At 35.4% G+C, this 13,288-nt stretch overlaps 1 protein-coding gene across 45 annotated transcripts in view; it reads left to right on the top strand.

Annotated features, from left to right (window-relative positions):
• Nucleotides 1–13,288, top strand: part of PLEKHA5 (pleckstrin homology domain containing A5) — a 246,104-nt gene that overhangs the window by 106,654 nt on the left and 126,162 nt on the right. For 2 of the 45 annotated variants that reach the window (XM_074403232.1, XM_074403230.1), the window contains exon 1: nucleotides 260–4,913. The exons of 37 other annotated variants lie outside the window; for them this stretch is intronic. The gene's annotated coding sequence lies outside the window, so the exon portion shown is untranslated. Of the gene's footprint in view, nucleotides 1–251; nucleotides 4,914–13,288 lie in introns of those variants that run through there. 6 more of the 45 variants (XM_074403233.1, XM_074403231.1, XM_074403213.1 and 3 more) reach the window with 5 other exon arrangements.

The raw sequence follows: 13,288 nt of genomic DNA, 5'->3' as shown, positions 1-13,288 counted from the left end.
TTCGTAGGATATTTGGAACCTATCTCAGGTAATCATTAGGTGTGAGGGTTTCATTTCTGTGAGCTGATGTACTCCTTACCTGATTACCAACTTTTAGCAGAAGATAATGAGGATATGAAAGAGAGAAAGACATCATATTTTCACATTATTTTTAAATTTACTATTGTAATTACTTTGGTTTTTCTTTTTTTCTTTTTCTCCTTTTCTTTTCTTTCTTTCTTTCTTTTTTTTTTTTTTTTTTTTTTTTTTTTTTGAGACAGAGTCTCACTCTGTCATCCAGGGCTGGAATGCAACTGTATAATCTCAGCTCACTGCAACCTCTACCTCCCAGGTTCGAGTGATTCTCTCACCTCAGCCTCCTGAGTAGCTAGAATTACAGGCAGCCACCATCATGCCCAGCAAATTTTGATATTTTTGTGGAAGTTGGGTTTCATGTTGGCCAGGCTGGTCTTGAACTCCTGAACTCAGGTGATCCTCCCACCTCAGCCTCCCAAAGTTTTGGGATTGCAGGTGTGAGCCACCATACCTGGCCTCATTTTCCTTTTTTTAAAATCAGGAACATATGGTATGTGATATACCAGAATTATTGAATTTGGAAATTTGGGAAAAGTGGGGAAAGGAGGCTATCAATATTCTTATTTTTGCCTCTGTTTAAACTTGGGATTTAATATGCAGTTGTGCTCTTCTCTTTGTACTGTATTTTTCTGATCTGAGCAATTCGTATTAAATGACCTAGACAATAAAAAGTCAGTAGTCAACTGATGAAACATTGCATCATGTTGTACAGCACTATTAGGTACTATATGGAAGAGAGATTGGTAGGAGATTTGTTTCTTTTCTTTTCTTTTTTTTTTTTGGGGGGGGGTGGGGGGAGACGGAGTTTCGCTCTTGTTGCCCAGGCTGGAGTGCAATGGTACAGTTTTGGCTTACTGCAACCTCTTCCTTCCGGGTTCAAGCAATTCTCCTGCCTTGATCTCCTGAGTAGCTGGGATTACAGGCATGTGCCACCACACCTGGCCAATTTTGTATTTTTAGTAGAGATTGGGGTTTCTCCATGTTGGTCAGGCTGGTCTCAAACTCCCAACCTCAGGTGATTCGCACACCTCAGCCTCCCAAAGTGCTGGGATTACAGGCCTGAGCCACTGCGCCCAGCCAGAGATTTGTTTCTTACCCATTAAAAGAACTACTTTGAGTATGTATGATGAGTAAATTGGTACCAGTTTATGGGATTTAAAACAACTCAATGCTGGATTGAATTGTTTGAACATAAGCCTTTTTGCCAGAGTGAATGCTGGGAAACTGGGTTATGTAAGTCAAGGTCAAGGCAGGCACGTTGAAGAAGAGAGTGGTTAAAGTTTTAAATGGCACTGAGAAGTAAAGTAACATAAGGGCTGAGCAATTATAAATATCACACAGTTAGATCTTTAGTCATTACCACAAATGTTGCTGAGGAATGTGCTGAAACATGTTATTTGGTGGAGAATACTTTGGAACCCCTCACTGGATTTTTTCTGTACCTTTTTAATAAAGCATTGTTCCTGACCTGTAATATAGAGATAACGTGAAAAAAGCATCAAGGTTAATTGAGATTTAGGATTCTCCTTGATTTAAAGACCTTTATTAGTTCTGATGCAGTAGTGGAGAATTGATCCACAGTCTGCCTCAGCTTTTTTTCCTAAAATGTGGTTTGGGCAGAGTTGAGAAAGCTAAACTTGACATCCGTGACATGGGGAAAGCTAGGCAGAATTTTACAAGGAACTCGTGAGAATTGCCCTATTTGTAATGTATTTTTTTCCTTAAATGAATAGTTTCTCTTTTAACACAGCATCCTTTTTAAATATAACATTTGCATTACATCTTAGATTTGTGCTTTTATAACTACTGCAACTTCTAACTGAAATCTCCTCTTGAAATAGTCAGGTCAGCTGTCAGTTTAAGCCTTTTCCAGATTCCCCCAGGCATTTAGCCATTTCCTCTTCCGTGCTTTACAAATGCAATTGTGTTATAATGATCTGTTTACAGCTCTTTCTCCCTCTTATTAAACTGTCACTTCAGGCTGTTAGGGCCTTGAGAGCAGGGACCTTATCTTATTCCCCTTTCACAACTGTGTTTTCCCTGTGGCAGCCCTTCGGTACACAGTGGCTGTGTGAAAGTGGCCTGACCCTAACAGGTTCTACAGAAAGTGTGCAGGGTACCGGTAACTTTATAAACCAAACACTTGATTGACTTGATGCTTCTTAGTATCCCTCATAAGCTTCCATAGTCTCTTGACACATCCCTGCTGATTCGATTTATTGTTTTTCTCCTGGCAGCCATATGCAAAACCACCATGCCACTGTGTGATTATGCAAACGTTGTGCTGCAATTTTATTACAAAAATATCTGCCTTCAAATGGGGTGATTTTGTAGCATATACAACAGTGAGTAAGCCTAAACCAGCTCTGCTAGAATAATACAAAATTCCTTCTTAGTAAGTTTTTAGAGATGTTTTGTTACAGCTGTCTCAGAGAAAACAGTGAAGGCTTTATTATATAATAAATAGAAGATCAAATTGGTTTGGGGGTAAGGATAGTAAGCTTATTATATTTTAATCTTTATACAGTGTTTGTAGGTTATGGTTTCTGTTTTTTATTATCTTTTTGTTTCTCTGATTTATGTTAAATTATAACATAAATGGGAATGTTCTTCACTTTTAAAATATGGAAAAATTATTTCATTGACTTCTTTATGTTTCTGAGAATGGATTTGTTTTCTTTTATTGTATTCGGAGTTTAAACTTGAACATATTTGAAACTAGCAAAACCTTCACTGAAAAAAATGAGAAAGATCATGAATCACTACTCTAAAACATATGCAAACCCTTCTGGTTACAGCAAACTGTGCTGGCTTGCTTATCTATATTTCCAATTACATGATGAAACAATTTTGTTTTCTCAACTTGAGATGCTATTTTTAATTTTTGTTGCAGCAGTTTCATAGGAAAGGAATTTGTTTTAGCACCAGTTATGTTACGTGCTAGATTTAGACAACTCAGTTTGAGGTATCTAAAAATTTTTATATCATTAGCATTCTAACAAGGTATGTACAATATGTTTTGTAAAATGGTTTGCCCATACACTGTTAAAAATCACAATTTTGGGTAAAGGGCATGAACTGTAGAAGAAATACAGTCGGCCATTAAATGTCAGTCAGCATTTAAACAAACACTTATTATGTGGTAAGCACTGTTCTAATTGCTTGACATGGTTTTTCTCATACAATTATCAGAAAAATTTCGTGAGGATTACATTATTATGTTTATTTTCTGAGTAAGGACATGGAGTCGTGGGAAGGCTCAGTAACCTGCCTGTGGTCAGAAAACTATTGAGAAAAGGAGCTGGGCTTGACTGGTGTCATCTGACTTCATAGCTGATGTGCTTTTGATCATTAAGCTGGTCTGCCTTCTATGTGAATAGGCATATGAAGAAAGGTTAAAACCTTACTTTAAATTGAAACATACACATATGCACAGTATGGTGGCTTTATTGCAAATAAGAAAAATAATTGTCAGTATTCAATATGAGCTGAGATGTGAGGAAAGGAGAAATTTAATGCGCTGAGGTACAAATATGCGTTGTTACTTCTTTTTGGAGTATAGTGTGTGTAAATGTTGAAAACATGCACATGCTTTGACCTATCCATTTCACTTCTGAGAATTATTCAGTATGAGCTGAGATGTGAGGAAAGGAGAAATTTAATGCGCCGAGGTACAAATATGCGTTGTTACTTCTTTTTGGAGTATAGTGTGTGTAAATGTTGAAAACATGCACATGCTTTGACCTATCCATTTCACTTCTGAGAATTATCCTACATAGCTAAACACAGAAAAGCACAAATATGTCTGAGCAGTCATCACAAAAGGAAAGTTAGGAATATTAATTGCTGACATGGAAACCTGTCCAGAGCATATTATTGAGTGAAAGCAAGCGTGTTGTAAAACAACGTGTTTTATTTCCTTCTGTTGAATAAATACATGTTTATGTTACAAACTGTGGTTTGAAATGATGTTCACCAAAATATTAACCACTCTTATCTTTTCTGCTAGTTAGTATACCTTAGTAATCAAATGTCTGGACAGCACAGGCACTCTACCTGGGTTTGCATCCTGTTTGATCACTTATTAGCATTATTAGCCATAATAATGCTAATTATTATGGGTGGGCAAATTACTTAACTGCTTTATGCTTTAGTTACTTCAGTAAAATGGAGATCACTACTATAGAATCTATCTTGTTCGGTTACAAGGCTCACGTGAGTTTGTAAAAATGCTTAACATAGTAAGTGATCAATAAAACTGAGCAACCATCATCATCATTGGTGGTGAAATTCCAGGCAGTTTTAGACTTTTATATACCTTTTATTGGTTGAATTTTTTGAAACAAATATGTATCATCTTGGAAAGAACAATAAAAACTGTTTCTGGAGTCATTTCAGTTGGTGTGCTTACAATTTAAACAAGAAATATCCATTTATTTAGAGATAAGATTATTTTTAATACTCATTAAACGTTTTCTTCTAAAACTATTTGCAGCCATATATCGTGGTGTTTTATCCTATGCTATATGCCAATTTTAAGGGAATTGAAATCATATTTTACTCTTATGGCTGGAAGGCATGCATAATCACAACAGATTCTGGAGGAACTGCCTTAATTTGTGGCTGCAATGACATGTTTGAGTGTGACGTCAGTCTGGTGTCAGACTTCCAGAGTGGCAGGCCAACCTCAGAACCACAGTGTATTTCCTCAGTGCTTCATCCCCACAGTGCTCATTGAGAACAGCTCAAAGACAAAGAAATTGAGTCTTAGTTTTACTTCAGTGTCCTTTTTGCCTGTAGTTGAATATCCTTTTCAGGATTGATTTTGATGAAGGCTGGTGAGTAATTCTTTTTACTTTTATGTATTAATAAATAGCTAATGGCTAAGTGAACAGTAGTCCTTTTCCTCAGTTAATGATCCTGTAGCAAATAATCTTTGTAGCCCTAATGCCAGGCACAATGCTTAGTGCAAAGGATTTACATACTGTAAATATTTTTATAAATGAAGTATTGTGTTGTTGTAGAAATGTAAATATATTCATTAGGTTTTCAAATGTTTGAGCATTTTAAGATTTGGCATTGGAAATGTCTTCCTCTTAGTCTCTCCTTAACTTTAGGCTACATGAATACTTAGTTGTCACAGATTGCTTTGAAGTATAAAGATTTTTACTTAAAATCTTATTATTCCTTGTTTATTTTTAACTTACTCAGAGAAGATGCTTGGTTTGCCCCCAGACCTCCAAAGAGAATTAAATGAATAATTCCTCAGATGTTCCTGTGGAGATACTAACATTATACATTATATAATTTTTTTAAAAGATGTATTAATATTAGTCTAAACTTACTGATTGAAGCTGCTTTTCTTTAATTTTTTAATTATTTGGGCCAATTCAGTGATACGATTTAAAGTAGGAGTCTTTATTGACCTAAAATTTAAGAGCAATATAATGGTAGGAGATTATATATTATAAAGATTTATTATTAATATCAATTTATATTTCTTTGAATGGTACTATATAAATTGATTTTGTTGTTTTAAAAGCATTAGTTTAAGAAGTAGGTTATGTTGGGTAAGTTTTTTCTTTTGTTTTTAGACATAGCTATTTTGCTTATAAATTCTTTTTCTCTGTTTCATATGGATGAATAATATTGTAATTTCATTCTGTTCATATTGTACAAACTAAAACCTATAAAATCTTCTATTTTGCCATTTTGGGTATAATTGTTTTCTAGCATGTTCGGCAGCAACCTTGTGATTTCAAGGTCTTTTAGAAGAATTTTCAAAGAAAGTTTTTTCTGAAAGAATAAAAAAAGAACAGTTTCTTTTATAATATAAATTAACAATTTCTTTTTATAATAACAGTTTCTTTCTAGTTTTTTGTTTGTTTGCTACTCTGGTTTTCAAGTCTAGTTGATAAAGATGATATGGAAATTCTTACAAAATATGTTAAATATTTTCACTTCAGTTTTCTAAAGCAGTTGAAGAATGACTTGCTATACATATTTTTGGTAAATAATACAGTTAGCTCATCTAAATCAGCAATTTATATGTGAATGTGAAAAAAATAACAAGTTTTAGGAATTAACAATAACTACTTCATATTATGACTTCCAGTATATTATATATCTATACTTAGAAGCTTAGAAATATAGAAGTAGGGTTTCAAGTTTGCTCTGTTTTCTTTGACAGTCTTAATTCAAGATCCACAATTTTTTTCCTTACGTTACAGAATTTTCAGATTACAACTAAGATTCTACCCAATTTAAGTATACAGAGGAATATTTCTATTTCCCTTTTAACATTTATCTTGAATCCACTGAAAGATTTAAGTTTAAATACAGATTTTTAATAAATTTTAAACTTAATCGATAAGTTACTGTGGTGATGAATTGGAATATTCAGTGTACATTTTAAACAAAGATGTTTTTGAGCATTATGACATCATAGGCCATGGGTTGCTACTAAAGTTCAAATGAGGAGAAACTATTTCAGCTTTTTTTGTATGAACAGGAAATTCAATGTGGCAAAAAAAGAAAAAAAAAACAGTAAAACAAGAGGGCAATGAACAGAGCTGTGGGAATAACTTGAAATTAACATAAAAGTTTTACTCAAGAATAAAGCAGTAGAACAGAGCGCTTGTCTGTTTTCCAATGAATAAGGTATGCTTTGAGGAATGCTTTCCACTAAGACTATATAGCCTGCTTGCAAAAGTATAATTGTGCTACTCTTCTTTGTTTGAAATTTAGCCTAGTAAACGCCAATGGAATAGTATTTTTTTTAAGGCCCTTATAATGTTTAAACTATATTTTTGTTTCCTTGTGGTAGACAGTACAAAACCTTGTGTATATAGGATTACACAAGGTTTTGTGTAATCCTATATACACAAGGTTTTGTATAAATAAATATTAATAAATATTTTAGCATGAATGAATGAATTGGCAAAACAAGTTAAATATGTGAGGAGGATATCTTGATGTTTGCATTGTAGAGATTCCATCTTCAATTTGATGATCAAAACCTGCCAGTTAACTAGCCTATGGCTAGCATGCCATGTGTTGTACTCTGCTGAAGGAAATGTATCTCCAGAGTGAAATCTCTGTCACAGTGTCCTGCAGTGGCCATTGGATTCCCCCTCCACGCCCCACCTCCCCACCGCATGTCTCTAGTTATTTCCCACTCTGCTCACAATGTCACTGCTGTAGGAATTGGGTTGCTTACCCTGCTATTCTGAGTTTGATTTCTGTCCCACTCGTGCCTTGTCTGTAAGTGAGAAATTTCTCAGTGCTTGAGGATAATGATTTGTTGACTAAACTGAACCTTAATTAAGTACTGTGTGCATCACATAAGTGCATTACTATTTGGACCTTTACATTATTTTGGAATTGAAGTAAAAGGAAAGCTAGGAGTAGAGCAAATACATTGTTTCAAAAATTTTATAACACATTTTATATACATAAATATATTATTATTCAAAGCCTAAATTTTCAACCACATTTCTGTGTGCCCTCGCCCACTTCAATCTGACTAATCCCACTGATTCCACCAGGTGCAGTTCAAATGGTAGCCACTTCCGTGATGCCTTCTCTGCTCTTTTCCTTTCTAAGCAAGATCAATCCCTCATCGGTTTCCCCTTTGTATTTTGTTTATGGTTATGTGACTCTGCATGTTTATTTATTTATATTTGTAATGTTATTAAGGCTGTGTCACGAGTGCCTAGCTCATACAGAATAAAAGAATAAAATTTGTTATACTATGAGATAGCTATTCTGAAAGAAAGCCAGCTGTTTTTTTACAAAATCTTTTTATTTCAGAGGGATATCATTTGACTTATGAGTCAGCTACTTTTTTATTCTTGAAGAAATTGTTTAGATAAAGCTCATACAGCAATATGAAAATGAATAACTACTGCATGATGAAGAATATGTGATTAGCAGTTTTTTCCTGTTTAAATTGAACTGTTACTCTGTCAGTTTGACTCTATTGGAAAAAAATGTGTTTTATCTACAATAAAATAATTGGATCTTTTTAAATTGTGTGGTAATTTATGTATAGGGTATAATTTGGTTAACTTTCTAAAGTGGATGTGACCACATGCAAAAGAGTAGATGCTTAAATTTTTTCTCATTTGCTGTTTGCTTTCTTCCCAAGGGTATAATAAATTTCTATTTAATGCATGCTACAATAAAAGATTACCAATTGCTATTCACTGGGGAGACTTTTTTTTAAAGGCAGAGTCTTGCTCTGTTGCCCAGGCTGGAGCATAATAACACCATCATAGCCCACCACAGCCTTGAATTCCTAGGCTTAAGAGATCCTCCCACCTCAGCTTCCTGAGTAATTGGGACTATAGGCATGTAGTACGTCACCTGGCTAATTTTAAATATTTTTTAAATTGTGATTTTTAAATTTTTTTTTGGTAGAAACAGGGCGTTTTGTTATTGCCCAGTATAGTCTTGAACTTCTGGCCTCAAGCAGTCCTCTCACTTCTGCTTCCTAAACTGCTGGGATTACAGGCTATGTATATTTTCGAATGCCACATTACTGCTTTTAAATGAGAAGAATATTTCTGATCATTGAAATGTTTCTGAGTTGGGGCTCTGTCCAGTTTTATATTAAAAGTCAGTAAGACTTTTGTGACACAATGTTTTTATATAAGTGGCTGCAACTTTTCGAGTAAGTATTCCTTTCTTTTAACCCACTAAAATACACCCTGTGAGCATTTTTATTCTGTTATATGACTATGTAAGTGCTTTTTTCGTGTATCATTCTACAGTAAACTTTGACCTGGGATCACATTATCAGTGTTCCTCATTCATTAAATTATAATTTTATGTAAGCCATTATACTTCACATTAAAGATGATGCAGAGAGCCAACAATTATTTAAAGCAAGGAAGTGACATAATTCACTTGTTTTCAAGAAATCTGATTCTACTAACACATTCAATGTGTTAGTAATAGAATGTTTGGTGAGGGCTCTGTTGGACACAGCTAATATGCCTGGTGTGCAACCAGATACTTTATCCTTTTAAAAAGGTAAGGGTTTTGTTGTGCTGCTTATGGTTGGTTTGGTTTGGTTTTTTGGTTTTGGTTCCTTTTCTACAGAAGGAAGTTGAAACTTAGCTTAGAGGATGGACTCAGTAGGGAAGAGTCTTGTTACAACAAGGTGGATTCAGATGCTGTTAAGAGTGTCTAATGTTGTACATGAAAAATACATACTGCCTTAATTTTTCAGTTGATAAATGAATTCTAAAAATAGCCTGTAATGGGTACAATGGCTCATGCCTGTAATCCCAGCACTTTGGAAGCTGAGGTAGGCAGATCACTTGAGACTAGGAGTTCAAGACCAGCTTGGCCAACATGGTGAAATGCTTTCTCTCCTAAAAATACACAGATTAGCTGGGCATGGTGATGGTTGCCTGTAATCCCAACTACTTGGGAGGTTGAGGCAGGAGAATTGCTTGAACCCAGGAGATAGAGGTTGCAGTGAGCTGAAATTGTACCACTGTACTCCAGCCTGCCTGGGCAGCAAAGTGAGACTCTGTCAAAAAAAAAAAAGAAAGAAAGAAGCCGGGCACGGTGGCTCAAGCCTGTAATCCCAGCACTTTGGGAGGCTGAGGCGGGTGGATCACGAGGTCGAGAGATCGAGACCATCCTGGTCAACATGGTGAAACCCCGTCTCTACTAAAAATACAAAAAATTAGCTGGGCATGGTGGCGCGTGCCTGTAATCCCAGCTACTCAGGAGGCTGAGGCAGGAGAATTGCTTGAACCCAGGAGGCGGAGGTTGCGGTGAGCCGAGATCGCGCCATTGCACTCCAGCCTGGGTAACAAGAGCGAAACTCCGTGTCAAAAAAAAAAAAAAAAAGAAAGAAAGAAAAGAAAAAGAAATTGTAAAAATAAATACAGTTTAAAAAAAGAGAGTCTTGGAACCATATGCACCTGCATAGTGGCCGAGATGTTATTAGCTGTCTATTCTCATTAGGTAATTTCTCGTGTCTCATAAGGTAATTTCTGGTGTCAACCAGATATATCACTTAATTCTTGAATACTTGGTAGAAAATTACTTGAGCAAATTAATGTGTACATTTTAAGAATCATATTTCTGTTTTAACCATATAGTACCAGTTAACCTTCCCATCTTCTTAAATGCTTAAGTTCAGATTTACTCAAATGACTTAAAGGTGAAAGAATGATCTAAATTATGTTAAGCACTTTTGCTTTTAATTTATCAAGTGATCTAAAATGTAACTAACTGTGCCATAACACTTGGGACGGATGTGATAGGTACATTTTGTTTTTAACTAGCATGGTGTTAATTGAATCATTCTTATATTACTTTCAAAATTGCTTTAAATTCATTAAAAGGTGTTCATTTTATAAATTTTATTTTATTTTTTTGAGACAGAGTCTCACTCTGTCATCCAGGGTGGAGTACAGTGGTGCGATCTCAGCTCACCGCAACCTCCACCTCCCAGGTTCAAGCAATACTCATGCTTCAGCCTCCCTGGTAGCTGGGACTGCAAGTGTGTACCACTGCACCAGGCTAGTTAATTTTTGTATTTTTTGTATGGATGGGGTTACACCATTTTGCCCAGGGTGGTCTCGAACTCCTGACCTCAGGTGATCTGCCTGCCTCAGCCTCCCAAAGTGCTAGATGACAGGTGTGAGCCACTGTACACAGCTCATTTTGTAGATTCTTAATGTGTATGCTGGTGTTACTTGAGAGCTTTTTAAAAAGCTAACTTAGACATTATCAGTGAAAAATCAAATCCTAAAACAGGTGAGTTGGTATGTGAGCCTTCATGTTTTGAACATTTAATTTTTTTTCTCTTAATGTTCTTAATGTCTATAATGATTACAGCTTTGTACTTACACTGTTACATCATACTCATATTTTCTCATTGGGTTTAAGTCATCTCCTTTGAGTCAAGCAAGACTTTCAGTTTCTGTTGGGTGCAACATATGCTTTACAGTTGTTTAAATTCTTTGATACCTGTAATAGGAGAAGTGTGACGTAACATTTCTAAATCCGTTGTGGTGGTAATTTTGTCTGAACAGCTAAGAGAAGAAAATGATTGTGAAGCTTCCAAGGATGAGAGGCATTGGGTTTAAAATTAAACTGGAATTGGGAAAGGTTTCATTACTGTGCTTCAGATAGAAATGATCCTGGGGTGATGGTAGGCAGTGAGATGAGAGGAGGAAGGAAGAGGAGCAGTGAGGGAGTCCACAGCTTGTGCATAGCACATCTGCTCTCAGTGGAAGAAGGAAAGGGCCTCTAAGGAAAGTGTGGCTTTATTCTGTTCTAGTGTCATTGAACAGAAGATGAAAGGCAGAACCGAGAAGTCTCATTGGCTGTGGAAAGAGTTGGAGAAAGGGGCAGCTGTTGAACGGTTGGGATCTGAAAAGGAGAGCAGCTCAAGCCTTGGAGGCACTCCTACTTGCAGTATGACTTCTGGCAGCTTTCTAAATGCCATGAGCCTCAGTTAGTGTGCTCATAAAGTGCAAATAATAACACCTACCTTAGAGGGGCTCTGTGAGGATTGATTGTCAAGGCCGTTTTGTGACAGCTGAGTATGTGAGTAGCACTGAGTAAGATGCTCAAGTGGTAGCTGTTATGGTGGTCATCGTAATATTTATTGCTGGGGGTGAGGATGAGTGAGGTTTTCACACCTGATTAATCCATTCTTTTCCCCCAAGAAATTGGAGATCATCCATTTTCTAAATGATGAGAGGAGAAAGAATAGAAAATAAAGAGTTAAGACCTTAAGGAGAATTTGTAGATGATGGGTAAATGAAACACTGAGATTTGAGCAGGATGTCTGGAAGCAGTTAGTTCTAAGTTAAAGGCAAATGACATTTAAAATTGAATGTGGGTTAAGGAAATAGATACTTTTCATGTTTTACCCTCAAAAAAATTACAGTCTTTGAGATTGCTAACTCAATGGTTATTTATTCACATAACCAAGACTCAGGAATTCAGTTTCAAGAAAGGCAGAGCACTTTTAATGTTTTTCTTTTGTTCTTAAAACATTGCCTTTAATTGTAGGCACAATTTTCTATGCCAGCATATTTTCAGTTTAAAAATAAATTGCAGAAATAGTCCTTGTGGCAGCCAGATTTCAACAGAACATTTTTCTTCTTTTTATTACAATGAAAATAAATTAAAACAGTTAACTATGTAAAACATTAAGAAATTTTATGGTTCATAATAATTTTAAAATTACTTGACTAGCATATATCGAATTGATTTCCTAACTAAATGGCTGCTACAAACATGTTTTTTAAACCTGAATAAGATTCGACTGTTTACAAGACACTGTGATTTTTTATTGATGGAAGCTCTTCAATTTTAAGACTAGCTGGAGAGTATAATTGTTTTATAGAGTAATGAAGCTAAGGCCAACTTGAAAACATACAAAATTATAGTACTCTTTTTGGTTTCACTAGAAGGACACTGTTAAAAGCACAAGTTAAAAGCACACATCTGAGCTTTTTGCTGCATAGGTTTCTTCATAGGCAAATACAATAGCTTCCATAGTTTCCACACCTCTTCTACCAGACTCCAGTCTAACATTATTGTGGATCTGTGGGCAGCTTTTGTGGGTTGGGCCTTTGTAAAAGTCCGAATCATGATACTGGCTTTGTTGCTAGGATTGACAGAATAATTGCCAAATGGCAGCTGCCAAACCACTGTGCTATCCTATTTTTCTTAAACCAAATTAAATCCTTCTCTCTTTCCCTTAAGGGAAATACGTGATTCAGAGCAAATCATATAAATGAGTTCACATCTGAGTTTAGTAAGAAACAACTGAAATCTCTTCTGTGGGATTCTAAAATACATATTACTCATTTTGCATAGTAAATACATTTCAACAATATTACCATGGTTACACATATGAAACACTGCATAAAACTTGCTTTGCCTGGCTGTAATGTATCACTCAGAAGAATAGTATTGGCTGTTACTGGCAATATGTTAATAGCAATTTCAGTATTCGTTTTTAAAAAGCAGAGTGGATTTTGGTTTAAAGCAGTCACTGAAGTTACCAATGAAATAGAAATTAAGAAAAAAAAAAAAAAAAAAAAAAACACTAAAAACACATGCTCTCACAAGGATTGCATTATAAAAGCTGGTCAGTATCTACCCAAAACATTAAAACATTTTTCTGAAGGTAGAAACAAAATATCTAAAGGTCTGAAGTTCAGGTTAA

This window comes from Saimiri boliviensis, chromosome 7 (assembly GCF_048565385.1).
Source record: "Saimiri boliviensis isolate mSaiBol1 chromosome 7, mSaiBol1.pri, whole genome shotgun sequence".
NCBI classification, from domain to species: Eukaryota; Metazoa; Chordata; class Mammalia; order Primates; family Cebidae; genus Saimiri; species Saimiri boliviensis.
This window is presented reverse-complemented; position numbering and strand designations above follow the sequence as displayed.